The sequence below is a fragment of the Anoplopoma fimbria genome, chromosome 12 (genome assembly GCF_027596085.1).
Source record: "Anoplopoma fimbria isolate UVic2021 breed Golden Eagle Sablefish chromosome 12, Afim_UVic_2022, whole genome shotgun sequence".
NCBI classification, from domain to species: Eukaryota; Metazoa; Chordata; class Actinopteri; order Perciformes; family Anoplopomatidae; genus Anoplopoma; species Anoplopoma fimbria.
In genome coordinates, this window is record NC_072460.1 from 15,647,488 (window position 1) to 15,663,694 (window position 16,207).

The window sequence follows — 16,207 nt, forward strand, 5'->3', positions numbered from 1 at the left end:
TTTACACCTCCACCCCAGATGCCCCCTGCCAACACCCATCTGGCTGCTGACGGTCTACAGCTTCGACGTCCTGTCGCGGCTGGATGAGTACAAGGCCAGGATCACGTCCACTTTCGGATCCATCTTGAAGATGGATTCCACCAAGAAGGCGAGTAGAGTTTGTCACAATTTCATATTTTCTTTCAGCTGCTGTGACACCACATCTGTGTGTTTATGCTCCACGTTAACATTTCTATTCTCTTTCTCTGTCCAGATGACGAAGAAGCTCGCCGGTACCGCCTCCGACACGGCCGCCTGGGTTACCAACGTGGGTAACGAGAAGGGGCAGGTCCTCATGAGCGTCCTCACCTGCTCCGAGGGCGCTGAGGGCCTGTCCAGGATGGCGGTCGGATTGATGAGGCGGTACAGACTCGCCGGGGTAACCCCCCAGCTCATCTACGTGGACCGCGACTGCTGCAACAGAGACGGCGTGTCCAAGACAGCTGCTTTGTTTCAGGTGTGAAACTGAGACTTTTAATACTAATACTGTATCAGTGATACACCAGCACAGTTTAACATGATTAAAGCACGTTATGGTTCTTCTCTCACAGGAGTGGGATCAGCTCGTGGTGAGACTGGACATCTGGCACCTGATGCGGCGCTTCGCATCAGGTGTCACCACCGTGAGCCACGAGCTGTACCCCACCTTCATGAGGCAGCTGTCTCACTGCATCTTCGAGGTGGACTCGGGAGATGCCCGCCGTCTCGCTGAGGCTAAGCGGTCCGAGCTGGAGGGGAAGCGCGGGATGGTTGGCCTGACTGACGCCGAGGTGATCAAGAGGATCTCCAGAGAGGAGTGGAGGCTCCACTGCCGCAGGAGGACACGTGGGGCCGAGGAATCGGCACTCCGCATCCAGGAGCTCCTCAACACCTTCGGTGGACCAGCAGGACGCAACACCCTGGACATCCCGTTGCTCAACGCTCTCCGCATCAAGGACATCTGGAGTACGCAGAGGCCTCACCTCAGCTGCATTCAGGACCCGCCAGGTGTGCAGCTGTACACCCAGACCCGTAGGCTGACCAAGGGCGGAGTCAGCCTGCCGGTTTATCGCTGCGCGAGGGGCTCCACCTCCTTGGAGTCCTTCCACCTCCACCTCAACCGGTTCATCCCAGGTACTTGCACGTGTCTCACAGCTTGTCTCACAGATATATTCTTTATTCACAATTCGCAAATTCATGTTTGATCCAAAACCTGCTTCATCAGGGTCGCAAGCTAATGCCAAGCACTTCCAGGCGTTCCTGGTCGACGGACTGGTGAGGTGGAACGAAGACCGCGCAGCAGCAGCTGCACCACCGCCGTCTGCAGCTGAGGGACGGCTGGGGCCTCTGCACTCCTACAGTGGACACCTCAAGCACGTCCTTAACCAGAAGAGCCAAAGAGTGCTTGGCCTTGAGATGGTTAAGGACTTCACCAAGCCTGCTGAGTACACAGGTATGAGATGTGAAAGCACTTTATTCCACGAGGACTGAGAGGAGATGGAGCATTAACCCTTTGCTCTCTGCGGTGTCTGTCTGACAGGGGAGCTCATCGGAATAGAGTACCTGTACCAGCAGACGGGCAGAGTGCTTGAGGACGTCAGCTTGGACCCTGACACTCCGGACGAGGCTGCTGCCATCGAGAAGCTCGATGAGGAGGAGGAGGATGATGAGGGTATCGTGGAAGATGTGGAGGACCCCACCATCTTCGAGCCCGATACCCCCTCCACCAGCACAGCAGCAGCCCGGTCAGGTGATCCAGCTGACGCAAAGTCTGAGCCATCTGGACCGGACCAACATGCCTCTCCTGAGGCCCCTGAGGGTCAGGACCCTGAACCCCAGCAGCCCTCCTCAGACCCTGAGGTGAGTTCACTGACTACAGAACACTACTGATAATTATAATCATTATAATATTAATAACAATACAGATAGAATATTTCACCGTGCAGCGCTCTGTGCTCACTGACTCTGTTTCTCCTCCTCTTCCTCTCTCTCGTTTCTCCTCAGGAGAACATACAGGGTCCTAGTAACCAGCCCGGGTACCAGCATGTCCTGAAGCTGGCCCGGGCCCTGGTGGAAGGAAGAAACCTTCAGGGGCTTACTGACAGTCGGGTAGACAGACTCATCCTGCTCTGGAACCGCTTGCCAGAGCAGGACAAGCAGCGAGTTGTCTACCCCCAGATACCGGGAGAGGCAACCTAAGGGCCGGTTCAAGGCAGCGAAGGGGAAGGACTCCTCCTGTCCTGGAAAGGAGAGTCTCCAACGGTAAGACTCTCTTTAAAGATGAAGGTTTCCTCCAGTCAATATCTGCTGCATATTAACCCACGCTGATCTCCACCACCCTTTCAGCTGTCTTCTCGGATCAACCTCGGGCCCTGCAACTTGGCCCAGTGCCAGTCGCCTGGTGGAGGCCATTTGCAGCCAGCTCTGCCAGCTCCACCCAGCGGCCACGCGAGTCTCTGGGGTCTCCAGGACTCGATGGTCCCTCATCCTCGGAGACTACGTGGCCATCAGGGAGGCAGTGCTGGCCAGCCCGAGGCTGATGGCTCAGACGGAGATCCAGCTCTTTGAGCTCAATCAGAGGACCCTGACCCAGTGGTAAGAGACTAACATTAAAGCTGTGTTGATGGGGGGGGGATCTGAACTGTGATTTAGAGTTTGATGGAGAGTCTAACAACAATCTGTGTTTGTCTCCAGGTTCTCTCGCCGGCAGAAGGAAGCGGTGACGACTAAGCTGCTGCAGGGAACTGGCATCGTACCTGCAGCAGCTGTTGCTGTCGATCCCCTTCCTTCTGCCAAAGGGCTGTCCTCTGTTCAGGTGGGACAAGGACAGCCCTTCAACTACGTCGTCCCGGAGGAGCAGCCAGGACCCTCCTCTGGTGGCCTTCCTCCTCCTCCTCCTCCTCCTCCTCCTCCTCCCCCTCCAACTCCTCCAGCACTGATCCCGGGTGTCCTCAATGCCCCTGCCGGTCTGCCTCCTCTTCCTGGACCTCCGGAAATCCCAAGGTCTACAGCCTACAGGAAGAGGAAGGCGGACGAGGCTGCTGCTGATGCTGCAGGTCAGGGGCCGATGCCCGTGAAGAAACCCCGCCGGCAGTACGTCTGTAGGAAGTGTGGCCAGCTAAAAAGACTGGACACTGGCCACACACGCCTGTATGGAGTGGCGTACTGCGCAACTGTCGGCGGGAAAACTGTGGAGGAGTGGAGGGAGGAGATGAAGAAGAGACATTCATAATGTATATACTGTATGTTTGTAAATAAAGTGTCATATAATAAAAAAAAGTTTGCAATCTTTACTTTGTCTGGAAGCTTTATTATTTCTACATTATACATCAATCAAAACAAGCTCTACACATTATGATAGTAATGATTAGCAGGATGAAACCACCAACACAAGAAATGATCTTATTAGAACTGCAATGCTCTCAGATGGAGCTCCTATATTATAATAATAATAACAATAATAATAATAACAACAACAACAACAACAACATAAGAGGATCTATGCTGCTGTGGACCATGAAGCTCCGGCTGTCCAGCTGCTCCTCTGATGCCCACATGTGGTCCACACAGCTGAGGAGACAAGGACAGATGTGCAACATCACCATCAACCTCCTAAGTTACTGTTGTTATCTTATATTTAATCACTATTACCCTCTATATGCTCATGATGCTCATGAAGCTCCTGCTGTCCAGCTGCTCCTCTGATGCCCACATGTGGTCCACACAGCTGAGGAGACAAGGACAGATGTGCAACATCACCATCAACCTCCTAAGTTACTGTTGTTATCTAAGTTACTGTTGTTATCTTATATTTAATCACTATTACCCTCTATATGCTCATGAAGCTCCGGCTGTCCAGCTGCTCCTCTGATGCCCACATGTGGTCCACACAGCTGAGGAGACAAGGACAGATGTGCAACATCACCATCAACCTCCTAAGTTACTGTTGTTATCTTATATTTAATCACTATTACCCTCTATATGCTCATGAAGCTCCGGCTGTCCAGCTGCTTCTCTGCATGTGGTCCACACAGCTGAGGAGACTCACTATTACCCTCTATATGCTCCACTGTTTTTCTCACATTTCAACAACTTTGCCTTGAGTGGGGATCGATCCAGCGACCTTGTGCTCGGCAGCAGAGAGTGGAGGAGATGCCCCCTTTCCTCCACTTTCTTCTCTCCCCACTGAGAAGAATGAACGGTAGCCTCGCGTGCTCCGGGAGCCCGTTCTTCTCTGTGCCAATTGTGCCAATTTCTGTCTCAATTTCTGAGCCAATCAGGCTATCACTGCTTTTGGCGTCCAATCAGATGCCCGGATTGTCTCAATTTCTAAATCTGGAGCCGCCATGTTGGATCCTCGCTAGGAGCGCTCAGTATGAACTCGGACTTGACACTTATGACATCGTAAGTACAATACAGCCGGAGTTTTATAGTTGTTACTCTGTAAAAACTTTAATTTAATATCTGAAGTTATGACGGCACTGTGTTTATCTCTGCTTTGTGTTAAACAGCTGATTTTGCCCGTTTAGTTCAGCTGTCTGCTGGCTGCAAACACCACTAACGCACCGCTGTCTGTGTGTTTATACTGTATATATATATATATATATATATATATATATATATATATATATATATATATATATATATATATATATATACATATACAGTATATATGTGTATATATATATAACTGTCACTGTTATTAATGTAGAGATAATGAAATGAGCTGTTTCATGTATATACATATATGTCAACAGTCCAGTAGAGCTGTAATGTAACCTGCAGAGAGTAAGTGTTGTGAAGAGTTGTTGATGTGGATTTAGAGAAGTAAATAATAAATACTAGACTAATATATTTCATTGATTTGGTTTTCATGAGAGAAAGTACATATAGAGAACATACTGTCATGTAACTGTGTTCTCCTCTCTGTGATATTATAGATCATAACCTTGGAAACTATGAATGTAAGTGTCACACATCATTTCTTATTCTCTCTTATGACCATAAAGTATTTACTGCAGTATTCTGCTAATGTTCATCTTCATGTTTAGATGGAACACCCTACATTCAGGAGAGCCCCTAACGGGACCCTCCTGCTCAAGGCCTCTCCAGAGGCCCTTGGCCCTCAGCAGGCAGCCAGGGGCCAGGCTCTCTACAGGGCCAAGAAGCCGGAGGAGGTGGACGCAGAGGCCTGGGCCCACGTCAGTTCCGAGGGTGGCGACACCTCCAACGCCACCCTCGTCCTGAGCCGGTGGAAGATCCAGTTCGGCCGATACCAGGGCAGGACCTTCCACTGGCTCCTAGAGAACGACGTGGGCTACTGCGTCAACCTGGTCTCCTCCCACCAGAAGGAGCGAGAGAGGACGGGGTCTCAGTCCCCGCTGATGGCCAACAAGGTGGAGTCCTTCAGTACAAGTAGGTCAAGTTCATGAAATAACAGAGTGATGACGGTTTAACCCTCTCTTTGTGAACCTGCAGGACGCCTTCAGCCGCTACTCCTCAGCGTACCCTGACTTCGAGGAGGCAGTCAGGTTCCACCAGGCGTTTGAGGAGAAGACCAGTGCTTCTGCTGCTGCTGGTGCTGCTGCTGCTGTTGCTTCATCCACCAGCACCAGCAGCAGCACCGCCACCAGCACCAGCAGCAGCACCGCCACCAGCAGCAGCAGCAGCACCAGCAGCGGCGGCGGCTCAGTTTCTGTCTCGACCGCAAGCCAGAGAGCCAGGAGTGCAGCTCAGTACGTGTTTTACTGTAACTCTCTCGGACTGTGATGGGCCTGGACGACCTCCCTGAAGAAATGTTAATATTTGTAATGTCTCATTATAAATGTAGTTGTGTGTCATTTATTCTCATTCTAGGCCTCTTGGTTCAGCTCTTGCGGCCTTTGTCTCCGGGCGTTCTCTGTCTGCGGTGGAAATGCAGGCCCATGTTAAGAAGATGGTGGCCCCTAAGCCTGCATTTTCAGGCAAGTCCAGCCTAAATTATATTCAGAGTTAGTTCAACTTAATGGAATTCCTGTGTTCACTGTTTATTTTCTGCGTTTGTTCTCTCTCTCGTCATGTGATAACAGCCTCCCACTTCAGCCCCTTCGGACCAGCTCCGTCCTCCTCCAGGTCACCTGAGGAGCCTTCAGAAGATGAGCTGGTCGAGGCGGTAGTTGACTTAGAGAAGTGTGAGTAAAAGAAAAGTTATATTCAGGTAACAATGTGTTAATAACAGAAAGATTTGATTTCATTGTTGACCCTTTATTTATTTTACTTTAAAATGTTCCTTTAATCAGAGGAGGAGAGGAGACCACTGGTAAGTTTGGGTTGAATTAAGAACTGTCTGATGTCTGCTTGGCGCTCATCTCAGATCACTAACCCACCTGCCATCCAATCCCCTGATCGGTGCATCTTTATCTAACATTTCACCTCACAATGCTGCCTGCCTGCCTGCATCACTCACTCACTCACTCACTCACTCACTCACTCACTCACTCACTAACTCACTCAGCATGTCTAATCTGTTGGCTTCATCATTTTGTCTCATCCTCACCTTCTCTCTTCAGAACCTCCTTCTGTTCTCATCTAGTTTAATACGCAGCTTGGCTGAATGTGTGCATCTCACTCAATATTAACACTATCTCCAGGCCTTGGTCAAGCCCTACACCCCTGCCCGACCACTTGGCTCTGCTGCCTCGGGGCGACTGGTTTCCCCGTCGCTCAGAGGTCCCTCCGGCCGATCCACCCGGTCACAGCTTTTTTCTGTCCTGGCCCCTCAGTGGTGGAATGAACTCCCCACTGACGTCAGGACAGCAGAGTCGCTGCCCATCTTTAGGCGCAGGCTGAAAACTCACCTCTTCAAGAAGTACTACCCTGAGCCTTCCTCGTAGCACTTATTGCACTCGTATTAGTTGCTGCACTTACTGTATTCGTATCAGTTCGCTGCACTTATTGAACTTGTATTTGTTTACTGCACTTATCCTATTCGTAGTAGTTTGTAGCACTTACTATATTCGGATTAGTCTGTTGCAATTATTGTTTTCGTAGTAACTTGCCTCCGCACTATACTTTTGCTCTGGCTTATGCTTTGAGATGCTTGTTTAAGAAAGGAGATGCACTTATGACTTCTGGTGACTAGTAGTTCTCTTGAATACCTATGTTGAATACACTTCCTGTAAGTCGCTTTGGATAAAAGCGTCTGCTAAATGACTGCAATGTAATGTAATGTAATGTAACACAACAATCTCATTTGTTCCTCTTAATGATACTTTTAATTTATCTTGAAGCCTCAGATGTACAGGCCCCTCTCTCGCTCCTGCCACCACCACCACCACCACCTCCACCTCCTCAGGGAGCTGGTGTCTCTGCTGTGCTGGACGAGCCCACAGACGAGGAGCTGCTGGAAGCCTCACAGGACCAAGACAACACGGAGCAACTTCCAGCAGCCCTCGTCCCCCAGACTGCAGAGTCACCAGCTCCTTCACCGCCGCCTGCAGCCTCCACCCGGACACCGCCGCCTGCAGCCTGTCGGGTCGCCTCCGTGGAGGACCAGGAGGAGGTGCCCGGTCCAGCCTTCCTCCCTCCCCCTCCTCCTGACAGCAGTGCTGAGGTAAGGCTGTCTGTCAAGCACTGGAGGTGTCCCTGCTGCCCTCGCTCATAACGTGCTGTCCTCGGGTATCAAAGTGTCCTCTTATGTTTCTGTTGTTGTCTCACAGCTGCTGCCTCTGTCCTGGAGGGCAGCTCTCACTGTGGAGCAGCAGCAGTGGGTCGGTCGGGTGCTGTTTACCAGGGACAGCAGTGGGAGGTCTCGACTCATCAGCGAGCTGAATCTCTGGTGGTCGCCCCCACAAGCCCGGCCGGTCTACAACCAGCCTCCCGCGTCCCCGACCCCTTCTTCGCATGTCGGCTGTTCCTCTGGATGCCACAGCGGATTTGGCATCTGCAGCTGACATGCCCCCAGCCTTTGTGCACTGGGTCCATGACAAAGGCTGGGCTCTACAGGACCATCCGGAGGGTCCTGGACATCGACGGCTGGTACCTCATGGCCACCGAGTACCTGGACTGCCGCCGGTGTAAGAATAAGGTCGGAGGATGGTCACAGGGCATCATTAGGCAGCTGCCCCCCACCTACAGCTGCCAATTCCCAGCTGTACTTACGTACGAGTAAGACATTGAATATCTATTTCTCTTTTGTTTGTGTTGAACTTCCCGTTTGATGTATTTCTGCGGTGACCAGCTGTCCATCATGTTTGTGTTGTGGTTCTGCAGGCTGTCCTGTGACATGAGGGTGGTTGTTCAGATGAGGTCTCGCACTCTGGGCAACAGTGCGAACCGGCTGTACAACACCCTGCGGGAGCAGCACTCGGATGCCTGGATGCGGAGAGCGGTCCATTACCTCGGCGTGTGCGAGCAGTTCCTGGCCTTGTGCTCGGTGGGGGGGCAGTTTACACCTCCACCCCAGATGCCCCCCCTGCCAACACCCATCTGGCTGCTGACGGTCTACAGCTTCGACGTCCTGTCGCGGCTGGATGAGTACAAGGCCAGGATCACGTCCACTTTCGGATCCATCTTGAAGATGGATTCCACCAAGAAGGCGAGTAGAGTTTGTCACAATTTCATATTTTCTTTCAGCTGCTGTGACACCACATCTGTGTGTTTATGCTCCACGTTAACATTTCTATTCTCTTTCTCTGTCCAGATGACGAAGAAGCTCGCCGGTACCGCCTCCGACACGGCCGCCTGGGTTACCAACGTGGGTAACGAGAAGGGGCAGGTCCTCATGAGCGTCCTCACCTGCTCCGAGGGCGCTGAGGGCCTGTCCAGGATGGCGGTCGGATTGATGAGGCGGTACAGACTCGCCGGGGTAACCCCCCAGCTCATCTACGTGGACCGCGACTGCTGCAACAGAGACGGCGTCCAAGACAGCTGCTTTGTTTCAGGTGTGAAACTGAGACTTTTAATACTAATACTGTATCAGTGATACACCAGCACAGTTTAACATGATTAAAGCACGTTATGGTTCTTCTCTCACAGGAGTGGGATCAGCTCGTGGTGAGACTGGACATCTGGCACCTGATGCGGCGCTTCGCATCAGGTGTCACCACCGTGAGCCACGAGCTGTACCCCACCTTCATGAGGCAGCTGTCTCACTGCATCTTCGAGGTGGACTCGGGAGATGCCCGCCGTCTCGCTGAGGCTAAGCGGTCCGAGCTGGAGGGGAAGCGCGGGATGGTTGGCCTGACTGACGCCGAGGTGATCAAGAGGATCTCCAGAGAGGAGTGGAGGCTCCACTGCCGCAGGAGGACACGTGGGCCCGAGGAATCGGCACTCCGCATCCAGGAGCTCCTCAACACCTTCGGTGGACCAGCAGGACGCAACACCCTGGACATCCCGTTGCTCAACGCTCTCCGCATCAAGGACATCTGGAGTACGCAGAGGCCTCACCTCAGCTGCATTCAGGACCCGCCAGGTGTGCAGCTGTACACCCAGACCCGTAGGCTGACCAAGGGCGGAGTCAGCCTGCCGGTTTATCGCTGCGCGAGGGGCTCCACCTCCTTGGAGTCCTTCCACCTCCACCTCAACCGGTTCATCCCAGGTACTTGCACGTGTCTCACAGCTTGTCTCACAGATATATTCTTTATTCACAATTCGCAAATTCATGTTTGATCCAAAACCTGCTTCATCAGGGTCGCAAGCTAATGCCAAGCACTTCCAGGCGTTCCTGGTCGACGGACTGGTGAGGTGGAACGAAGACCGCGCAGCAGCAGCTGCACCACCGCCGTCTGCAGCTGAGGGACGGCTGGGGCCTCTGCACTCCTACAGTGGACACCTCAAGCACGTCCTTAACCAGAAGAGCCAAAGAGTGCTTGGCCTTGAGATGGTTAAGGACTTCACCAAGCCTGCTGAGTACACAGGTATGAGATGTGAAAGCACTTTATTCCACGAGGACTGAGAGGAGATGGAGCATTAACCCTTTGCTCTCTGCGGTGTCTGTCTGACAGGGGAGCTCATCGGAATAGAGTACCTGTACCAGCAGACGGGCAGAGTGCTTGAGGACGTCAGCTTGGACCCTGACACTCCGGACGAGGCTGCTGCCATCGAGAAGCTCGATGAGGAGGAGGAGGATGATGAGGGTATCGTGGAAGATGTGGAGGACCCCACCATCTTCGAGCCCGATACCCCCTCCACCAGCACAGCAGCAGCCCGGTCAGGTGATCCAGCTGACGCAAAGTCTGAGCCATCTGGACCGGACCAACATGCCTCTCCTGAGGCCCCTGAGGGTCAGGACCCTGAACCCCAGCAGCCCTCCTCAGACCCTGAGGTGAGTTCACTGACTACAGAACACTACTGATAATTATAATCATTATAATATTAATAACAATACAGATAGAATATTTCACCGTGCAGCGCTCTGTGCTCACTGACTCTGTTTCTCCTCCTCTTCCTCTCTCTCGTTTCTCCTCAGGAGAACATACAGGGTCCTAGTAACCAGCCCGGGTACCAGCATGTCCTGAAGCTGGCCCGGGCCCTGGTGGAAGGAAGAAACCTTCAGGGGCTTACTGACAGTCGGGTAGACAGACTCATCCTGCTCTGGAACCGCTTGCCAGAGCAGGACAAGCAGCGAGTTGTCTACCCCCCCAGATACCGGGAGAGGCAACCTAAGGGCCGGTTCAAGGCAGCGAAGGGGAAGGACTCCTCCTGTCCTGGAAAGGAGAGTCTCCAACGGTAAGACTCTCTTTAAAGATGAAGGTTTCCTCCAGTCAATATCTGCTGCATATTAACCCACGCTGATCTCCACCACCCTTTCAGCTGTCTTCTCGGATCAACCTCGGGCCCTGCAACTTGGCCCAGTGCCAGTCGCCTGGTGGAGGCCATTTGCAGCCAGCTCTGCCAGCTCCACCCAGCGGCCACGCGAGTCTCTGGGGTCTCCAGGACTCGATGGTCCCTCATCCTCGGAGACTACGTGGCCATCAGGGAGGCAGTGCTGGCCAGCCCGAGGCTGATGGCTCAGACGGAGATCCAGCTCTTTGAGCTCAATCAGAGGACCCTGACCCACTGGTAAGAGACTAACATTAAAGCTGTGTTGATGGGGGGGGGGGATCTGAACTGTGATTTAGAGTTTGATGGAGAGTCTAACAACAATCTGTGTTTGTCTCCAGGTTCTCTCGCCGGCAGAAGGAAGCAGTGACGACTAAGCTGCTGCAGGGAACTGGCATCGTACCTGCAGCAGCTGTTGCTGTCGATCCCCTTCCTTCTGCCAAAGGGCTGTCCTCTGTTCAGGTGGGACAAGGACAGCCCTTCAACTACGTCGTCCCGGAGGAGCAGCCAGGACCCTCCTCTGGTGGCCTTCCTCCTCCTCCTCCTCCTCCTCCCCCTCCAACTCCTCCAGCACTGATCCCGGGTGTCCTCAATGCCCCTGCCGGTCTGCCTCCTCTTCCTGGACCTCCGGAAATCCCAAGGTCTACAGCCTACAGGAAGAGGAAGGCGGACGAGGCTGCTGCTGATGCTGCAGGTCAGGGGCCGATGCCCGTGAACAAACCCCGCCGGCAGTACGTCTGTAGGAAGTGTGGCCAGCTAAAAAGACTGGACACTGGCCACACACGCCTGTATGGAGTGGCGTACTGCGCAACTGTCGGCGGGAAAACTGTGGAGGAGTGGAGGGAGGAGATGAAGAAGAGACATTCATAATGTATATACTGTATGTTTGTAAATAAAGTGTCATATAATAAAAAAAAAAAAGTTTGCAATCTTTACTTTGTCTGGAAGCTTTATTATTTCTACATTATACATCAATCAAAACAAGCTCTACACATTATGATAGTAATGATTAGCAGGATGAAACCACCAACACAAGAAATGATCTTATTAGAACTGCAATGCTCTCAGATGGAGCTCCTATATTATAATAATAATAATAACAATAATAATAATAACAACAACAACAACATAAGAGGATCTATGCTGCTGTGGACCATGAAGCTCCGGCTGTCCAGCTGCTCCTCTGATGCCCACATGTGGTCCACACAGCTGAGGAGACAAGGACAGATGTGCAACATCACCATCAACCTCCTAAGTTACTGTTGTTATCTTATATTTAATCACTATTACCCTCTATATGCTCATGAAGCTCCTGCTGTCCAGCTGCTCCTCTGATGCCCACATGTGGTCCACACAGCTGAGGAGACAAGGACAGATGTGCAACATCACCATCAACCTCCTAAGTTACTGTTGTTATCTTATATTTAATCACTATTACCCTCTATATGCTCATGAAGCTCCTGCTGTCCAGCTGCTCCTCTGATGCCCACATGTGGTCCACACAGCTGAGGAGACAAGGACAGATGTGCAACATCACCATCAACCTCCTAAGTTACTGTTGTTATCTTATATTTGATCACTATTACCCTCTATATGCCCATGAAGCTCCGGCTGTCCAGCTGCTTCTCTGCATGTGGTCCACACAGCTGAGGAGACTCACTATTACCAGATGCTCCACATTTTCACATTTCAACAACTTTGCCTTCAGTGGGGATCGATCTGGCGACCTTGTGCTCGGCAGCAGAGAGTGGAGGAGATGCCCCCCTTTCCTCCACTTTCTTCTCTCCCCCCACTGAGAAGAATGAACGGTAGCCTCGCGTGCTCCGGGAGCCCGTTCTTCTCTGTGCCAATTGTGCCAATTTCTGTCTCAATTTCTGAGCCAATCAGACTATCACTGCTTTTGGCGTCCAATCAGATGCCCGGATTGTCTCAATTTCTAAATCTGGAGCCGCCATGTTGGATCCTCGCTAGGAGCGCTCAGTATGAACTCGGACTTGACACTTATGACATCGTAAGTACAATACAGCCGGAGTTTTATAGTTGTTACTCTGTAAAAACTTTAATTTAATATCTGAAGTTATGACGGCACTGTGTTTATCTCTGCTTTGTGTTAAACAGCTGATTTTGCCCGTTTAGTTCAGCTGTCTGCTGGTGCAAACACCACTAACGCACCGCTGTCTGTGTGTTTATACTGTATATATATATATATATATATATATATATATATATATATATACATATATACAGTATATATGTGTATATATATATAACTGTCACTGTTATTAATGTAGAGATAATGAAAATGAGAGATAATTGAGCTGTTTCATGTATACATATATGTCAACAGTCCAGTAGAGCTGTAATGTAACCTGCAGAGAGTAAGTGTTGTGAAGAGTTGTTGATGTGGATTTAGAGAAGTAAATAATAAATACTAGACTAATATATTTCATTGATTTGGTTTTCATGAGAGAAAGTACATATAGAGAACATACTGTCATGTAACTGTGTTCTCCTCTCTGTGATATTATAGATCATAACCTTGGAAACTATGAATGTAAGTGTCACACATCATTTCTTATTCTCTCTTATGACCATAAAGTATTTACTGCAGTATTCTGCTAATGTTCATCTTCATGTTTAGATGGAACACCCTACATTCAGGAGAGCCCCTAACGGGACCCTCCTGCTCAAGGCCTCTCCAGAGGCCCTTGGCCCTCAGCAGGCAGCCAGGGGCCAGGCTCTCTACAGGGCCAAGAAGCCGGAGGAGGTGGACGCAGAGGCCTGGGCCCACGTCAGTTCCGAGGGTGGCGACACCTCCAACGCCACCCTCGTCCTGAGCCGGTGGAAGATCCAGTTCGGCCGATACCAGGGCAGGACCTTCCACTGGCTCCTAGAGAACGACGTGGGCTACTGCGTCAACCTGGTCTCCTCCCACCAGAAGGAGCGAGAGAGGACGGGGTCTCAGTCCCCGCTGATGGCCAACAAGGTGGAGTCCTTCAGTACAAGTAGGTCAAGTTCATGAAATAACAGAGTGATGACGGTTTAACCCTCTCTTTGTGAACCTGCAGGACGCCTTCAGCCGCTACTCCTCAGCGTACCCTGACTTCGAGGAGGCAGTCAGGTTCCACCAGGCGTTTGAGGAGAAGACCAGTGCTTCTGCTGCTGCTGGTGCTGCTGCTGCTGTTGCTTCATCCACCAGCACCAGCAGCAGCACCGCCACCAGCACCAGCAGCAGCACCGCCACCAGCAGCAGCAGCAGCACCAGCAGCGGCGGCGGCTCAGTTTCTGTCTCGACCGCAAGCCAGAGAGCCAGGAGTGCAGCTCAGTACGTGTTTTACTGTAACTCTCTCGGACTGTGATGGGCCTGGACGACCTCCCTGAAGAAATGTTAATATTTGTAATGTCTCATTATAAATGTAGTTGTGTGTCATTTATTCTCATTCTAGGCCTCTTGGTTCAGCTCTTGCGGCCTTTGTCTCCGGGCGGCGTTCTCTGTCTGCGGTGGAAATGCAGGCCCATGTTAAGAAGATGGTGGCCCCTAAGCCTGCATTTTCAGGCAAGTCCAGCCTAAATTATATTCAGAGTTAGTTCAACTTAATGGAATTCCTGTGTTCACTGTTTATTTTCTGCGTTTGTTCTCTCTCTCGTCATGTGATAACAGCCTCCCACTTCAGCCCCTTCGGACCAGCTCCGTCCTCCTCCAGGTCACCTGAGGAGCCTTCAGAAGATGAGCTGGTCGAGGCGGTAGTTGACTTAGAGAAGTGTGAGTAAAAGAAAAAGTTATATTCAGGTAACAATGTGTTAATAACAGAAAGATTTGATTTCATTGTTGACCCTTTATTTATTTTACTTTAAAATGTTCCTTTAATCAGAGGAGGAGAGGAGACCACTGGTAAGTTTGGGTTGAATTAAGAACTGTCTGATGTCTGCTTGGCGCTCATCTCAGATCACTAACCCACCTGCCATCCAATCCCCTGATCGGTGCATCTTTATCTAACATTTCACCTCACAATGCTGCCTGCCTGCCTGCATCACTCACTCACTCACTCACTCACTCACTCACTCACTCACTCACTCACTCACTCACTCACTAACTCACTCAGCATGTCTAATCTGTTGGCTTCATCATTTTGTCTCATCCTCACCTTCTCTCTTCAGAACCTCCTTCTGTTCTCATCTAGTTTAATACGCAGCTTGGCTGAATGTGTGCATCTCACTCAATATTAACACTATCTCCAGGCCTTGGTCAAGCCCTACACCCCTGCCCGACCACTTGGCTCTGCTGCCTCGGGGCGACTGGTTTCCCCGTCGCTCAGAGGTCCCTCCGGCCGATCCACCCGGTCACAGCTTTTTCTGTCCTGGCCCCTCAGTGGTGGAATGAACTCCCCACTGACGTCAGGACAGCAGAGTCGCTGCCCATCTTTAGGCGCAGGCTGAAAACTCACCTCTTCAAGAAGTACTACCCTGAGCCTTCCTCGTAGCACTTATTGCACTCGTATTAGTTGTTGCACTTACTGTATTCGTATCAGTTCGCTGCACTTATTGAACTTGTATTTGTTTACTGCACTTATCCTATTCGTAGTAGTTTGTAGCACTTACTATATTCGGATTAGTCTGTTGCAATTATTGTTTTCGTAGTAACTTGCCTCCGCACTATACTTTTGCTCTGGCTTATGCTTTGAGATGCTTGTTTAAGAAAGGAGATGCACTTATGACTTCTGGTGACTAGTAGTTCTCTTGAATACCTATGTTGAATACACTTCCTGTAAGTCGCTTTGGATAAAAGCGTCTGCTAAATGACTGCAATGTAATGTAATGTAATGTAACACAACAATCTCATTTGTTCCTCTTAATGATACTTTTAATTTATCTTGAAGCCTCAGATGTACAGGCCCCTCTCTCGCTCCTGCCACCACCACCACCACCACCTCCACCTCCTCAGGGAGCTGGTGTCTCTGCTGTGCTGGACGAGCCCACAGACGAGGAGCTGCTGGAAGCCTCACAGGACCAAGACAACACGGAGCAACTTCCAGCAGCCCTCGTCCCCCAGACTGCAGAGTCACCAGCTCCTTCACCGCCGCCTGCAGCCTCCACCCGGACACCGCCGCCTGCAGCCTGTCGGGTCGCCTCCGTGGAGGACCAGGAGGAGGTGCCCCGGTCCAGCCTTCCTCCCTCCCCCTCCTCCTGACAGCAGTGCTGAGGTAAGGCTGTCTGTCAAGCACTGGAGGTGTCCCTGCTGCCCTCGCTCATAACGTGCTGTCCTCGGGTATCAAAGTGTCCTCTTATGTTTCTGTTGTTGTCTCACAGCTGCTGCCTCTGTCCTGGAGGGCAGCTCTCACTGTGGAGCAGCAGCAGTGGGTCGGTCGGGTGCTGTTTACCAGGGACAGCA

The 16,207-nt window shown here is 51.3% G+C and overlaps 1 protein-coding gene across 1 annotated transcript in view; it reads left to right on the plus strand.

Moving 5' to 3' along the window:
• The first annotated feature begins 12,767 nt into the window (after positions 1–12,767).
• The window catches only part of tmem81 (transmembrane protein 81), a 30,263-nt gene continuing 26,823 nt past the window's right edge, over positions 12,768–16,207 (plus strand). Inside the window, exon 1 of the mRNA XM_054608708.1 lies at positions 12,768–12,829. The gene's annotated coding sequence lies outside the window, so the exon portion shown is untranslated. The remainder of the gene's footprint in view (positions 12,830–16,207) is intronic.